This window comes from Cibotium barometz, chromosome 39 (assembly GCF_041138505.1).
Source record: "Cibotium barometz isolate CiBa-2024 chromosome 39, ASM4113850v1, whole genome shotgun sequence".
NCBI lineage: Eukaryota > Viridiplantae > Streptophyta > Polypodiopsida > Cyatheales > Cibotiaceae > Cibotium > Cibotium barometz.
In genome coordinates, this window is record NC_141084.1 from 8,657,322 (window position 1) to 8,662,539 (window position 5,218).

The following is a 5,218-nucleotide window of genomic DNA, read 5'->3' on the forward strand; positions in this document are numbered from 1 at the left end:
CCCAATTTTATTTTAGGCATGGTCACCACCATCATAGCGGCACCTTGGACCCCAAGTCCTACTACAACAATGGTGGGAGCTTTCAACTACATCACAGCTTGGCACATCTAGCAAGCATAATACAATATGGTCATCAAGGGCATCATCACCCATAGAGCTAAAAACATTAGCTATATCTAGGTTTATCTCATTCACACACTTCAAGGTCACGTGGAGCATTTGGTAAGCAATTCAAAGTAAATGTGACGATGACACATTGGAGCTCATGTCCTTTTCTCACACAAGGTGACTGTCGAAATGTTTGGCACTACAAGCCATATTTGCTACTCAAAATGCACACAATTCTGCCGTAGACATACAACAGAGCAAGATTTCCACATTCAAGAAAAGGTCAAAACCTCTCCCTCGATCTTGACCTGAGTAGAGCACGACCCTTATGTCAAACATTTATGCTAATTACTATTAGCAAAAAAAATTAAACGTTCCCTACAGATTAGCCGAATTGAAGGAGAATTGACATACTGACCTAACACCACACCTTGAAGCCTTAAGTGCTCTCTCAATGCCTAAGATTGGCTTTTTGGAACCAGGAAAAACTTTACATAACATTCGACAAGAGCTCTCTAAAATAAATAGGTTTTCTCTTATTTGTCCTTTGTTTTCATCTGTGATTGAAAGGCAAGCTAAAAAACCACCCCACATTTATCTACCTGGTCAGATTATACCATACAGCCAAGAAGCAAATGAGATCCCAAGCAATCGTGCTCGATCCTTATCCAATACCACATAGCCCTTTCATATTTTGAAAACTTCAACTAGCCCCCCCCAGTAATCATGCCTCAGACCATCAAAGTGAAAAATAATTCACATCTAGCCCATTGATATCTCTAGCCCTCAAACCAAACTATCAAAGTTGGCAAGCATGCAATAACATTTCAACACAGAGATCAATCGTATTTGGGCCAAACATTGCAGCTCCCTTTCTCATAAGTGTACTATCATTTGCTCCCAACGGGAGTGTAGCCTAGCACTGTGGGTTTGTGACTCAGAGGGAAGAGGTCCTGAGTTTCAATCCTTGATAACCCCCAATTGGCAACCAGGCTGCTTTGTGGGTACCGCCTTCAGGTGGGCAACCATTCTGTCTTTAGGGTGGGCACCCTAGTTGTTACTACAGAAGGATCTACTCATGGAAAAAAGACACTACTTTCCTTTGCTTTGTTTTTGCTGCCCATAGCTGTTTGCAACACACCTCTTTTCCCATGCTCTTCCTTCTGCTTTATTCCCCTTTGCTTCTTGCTTCCCCAATATCTGTTCAACATCTTCAACTTCCAGAAGTCGTATTTTTGTAGTAAATATGTAAACAATATCACATCTTTGGAACTCACCGTTGTTTCCTGCAAAGCAAAGCATTCAAAACAAAACCCCCAAAACCATGCCCTCTAAAAGTGCATGTTGTCACTATGCCCTGCAGAATGACTGCCTGTCCCTAACATTTGAACATTTGCACTGTTATCGTCTGCCTGCTCATGAAAATGCTGTAAATGAGTATCACATTCCCACCTTTTAAGCCCTTTGGAAGTTAGACAGTTTCCAACAAGAAGAAACAGAAGACAAGCTCCACAGCTCTGGCTCAAACTGTCAAAATGGACACCTCCCTCAGTTTATTGTATGCAATATTCCAGGCAGAGAATTGAGTGACAACTTTCAAGCACCAAACTAGCAGGAGGACAAGCATAAACATGAGTCCAGGAAGCTTCCATTTGATAGTAGCTTTGTTTCTCTGTACAACAACCTGCTGGAAAGACAAGCTTGATGTCTTGCAGCTTGCCTTTGTAATGATGGGCATTGGGGTCATGGTTTCAAGGGATGTAGATGCTTCTCATCCACTTAGTAGAAAGTAGAAAAGGAGTGGAAATTCCCACATGGGGGCAATCTTATTAACCCCTATCTTCAAGAACACACTATTCAAAGCTGGTTCAAATGATAAATAAATCCATTGCCTCTGTCAAAAACCGCATCCCAAAATGAAGGCTGCATTGATTACCAATAATCCCCACAAGAACACAAGCCATCTTTGAATTGATGAAACCTATTGTAATCCCTCATTGTGATTTCTCTTTCTGTTATCTTGGAAATAAACTTGGCAGCAGTATGACAATCAGAACATAGTCTAAGGTTCTTAACTATGTGAAGAGGGGTACCGTGTGGGGTGGAAATGAGACCAAAAGCCATGGCCAACTTCTCACTGTGATAGCTAAGCAAATGCCCCTTGAGCTCCTCTTCCACATCATGTAACACTAGATTTGTGTTCGGGACATAACCTTCAGCTTTCATTTGAAGGTTCAGTTTCTCCAGCTCTGCATAAATTTCCTCTGTTCGAGGATGGGATCTATCCCTCACAATGAACTCATGCACCATATTGCCAACCTCTATGGCGCTGCATCCTGCCTGCTTCTTCACACCTCTCTCTACCATAAGTTTTCTCATATTTAACTCCTCATCCCACTTCCCTTCAGAAGCATATATGTTTGACAAAAGCACATATGGTGCAGATTTTTCAGGAGCCAGCTGAAGAATTTGTTCTGCTGCAAATTTCCCTCGCTTCATATCACGATGAACCCTACAAGCACCAAGAAAAATCTCCCACACCACATTATTGGGTGGAAAAGGCATTTGAAAGATGAACTTCTCTGCCTCCCCCAACTGGCCAACTCGTCCATATAGATCGACCATGCAGCCGTAATGCTCCACGGTCCGTGCAATACCATGATCTTCTGTCATGGATCTAAATTGGCGGCATGCCTCATCAACCAAACCTGCATGACTACATGAGGAAAGCACGCTCATGTAGGTAACTTCATCCGGTTTCACTCCTTCCTGCTGCATCTTGGAAAAAAGGCGAACTACATATTTGCCATGCCCATGATATGCATATGCGGCAATCAATGCTGTCCATGAAACCACATCCCGACTACAAGTGGCATAGAAAACCCTTTCAGCATCCTCCATGCTGCCACACTTGCCATACATGGTAACAAGAGCAGTACTAACAACAGGATGTGACTCAAAACAAGACTGAATGATGCAGGAATGAAATGCCTTGCCCTGTACCGGTGCTGCCAAGTCAGCACATGCACGAAGTACACTGATAAAGGTAACCTCATTTGGCTCCATTTCTTCTTTCCTCATTTGCTCAAAGAGCCTAAGAGCCTCCTTACACCGTCCATGCAGAGCGTATGACGAAATAATGGAATTCCATGAAATGACATCTTGCTGGTGCAGTTCATAGAAAATCCACTTGGCCTCCTCCAAACTGCCACATTTACCATACATGTTCATTAGGGCATTACCCACTAACAAATCTGATGCAAATCCACACTTGTAAATGCCAGCATGGACCATTTTGCCACACACTAGATCTGCAAGATTGGCACATGCGCTCAGAACAGAGCAGAAAGTTACCTCATTTGGCCTTATGCCATCTTTCTCCATTTGGAAATAGAGTTGGACTGCCTTCCTTTCCTGATCATGCTGCGCATATACTGTGATCATGGCTGTCCAAGAGACCGTGTCTTTTGAATGTATCATATCAAAAGCCGCTCGTGCACTCCCAAGACACTCAAATTTACCATACATGTCGATAAGGGCAGTTCCAACATAGGCATCGCATTCTAATCCAATATGACGGATATAGATATGGATGTGCTTACCCAATGCTGGGGTTTCTTTACATGTGCAAGCACCAATAATTGAGCTGAATGTGTGGTTGATAGGGGTGACGCCTTCTATAAGCATGTCTGAGAAAAGTTGAAGCGCAGCGTCACCATGGCCATGGTGAATATAAGCTACAAGCATGGTGGTCCAAGAGAAGACGTTGCGGCTGTGCATTGTTGCAAACACAGAAAACGCCTCTCCGAGAGATCCACACTTGCCGTACATTTGGACGAGGTGATTTCCTACGAATGGATCTTGCTCGAGATCATTTGTGAGGATGTGATGGTGTACGCACCTGCCCTCTTTTGCACTGCCGAACTGACGGAGAAGAGAGACGTAGACGGCAGAGCTTGCAGGGTTGCCCTGCCGGAGAGGGCCGTCGGAGGATTCCGTAGGCTGCGCGAGGCCAGGTTTTCTGTGGGATGAAGGGGGGTTCATTTCTGCAGAAGATCCTGCAGCAGGCGAGGCAAAGTATCGACGGCATGGCCAACCGACGGGTTTGACCTTCAGCATGACTATCGCCATCTTGTGTCGCCATAGCCTGTCTGTGTACGTGCTCACAGACACAGAACAATGGAATTCTCATTATTCGCCATCTCTTTAAGGTAGGACTCAGACGGGCCGCAGATCGAGGTGTAGCCAATCACCCGATTACTTGTTGCCACTGGCAGCAAGTGCCATCTCGGCCACAACGTATCGCTCTTCTTGAAACCTCCATACACACAGACTAGACTGGCTGGAGACACGGATGCCATAGTGGGACGGAGGGCAGGATTATTGGGGATGGGAGTTGAATTCCCGAAGAAGGCACTAAGGTCTTTCATTCTAAAAATTCTGAGTTCAAATCCTTGGGGGATACCCTAGTGTATTTGCATGCAGGTGGGCACGATGGTTGCCATCCCACACATTAGTAAAGTCATCGTTACATCGCCCATGATCCCATGGTGACAACAGTGTGCTATGCTTGCCCCGACGCTCACTCCGCTCGACACTCTAGATCACGGACAGTGGCTTCGATGGCCATCAAAGATCGTGACTCGATTGTTGTGGAGCTGAGTCACCATCGACTCTACAAGGTGCTCACTCCAATTGGTCAAGCGCCTCACTTGTGGGGCTCGTCCCGTGGCTTGCCCACTACTTTTAAAAGTGGCCAATATTTTGGAAAAGTAGTACCCCCTCGAGTGTGCATCTGTAGAAGTAGGGTGGAATTCCATGTGTCCACAAAGGCTAGACTTAGAACCCTATTTGGAAAAAAACATCATGTCCACATACTATAATCTTCCTTACCTATGGTTCATAGAGTCTATAATCCTGTGAGTCCATACTTTATAATCATGTGAGTCCATACTGTACCCTAGGAAGATACACTTTCTAGTTTTGGAACCTTGATGAGTATAGACATACACATAAAAATCACATCCAAATGTTCTAAAATATGACACTGAAGGCTTCTTGCGCCGAAATACACATGCTAAGTAGTCATTCCGCCTTGGTGTAACTCATG

At 44.6% G+C, this 5,218-nt stretch overlaps 1 pseudogene across 1 annotated transcript; it reads right to left on the reverse strand.

Annotated features, from left to right (window-relative positions):
- Positions 1 to 772: 772 nt before the first annotated feature.
- LOC147615686 (putative pentatricopeptide repeat-containing protein At3g13770, mitochondrial pseudogene) lies at positions 773 to 4,553 on the reverse strand (annotated as a pseudogene). Its single transcript, XR_015262618.1, has one exon. The product of XR_015262618.1 is annotated as a putative pentatricopeptide repeat-containing protein At3g13770, mitochondrial pseudogene (transcript).
- Between the last annotated feature and the right edge of the window lie 665 nt (positions 4,554 to 5,218).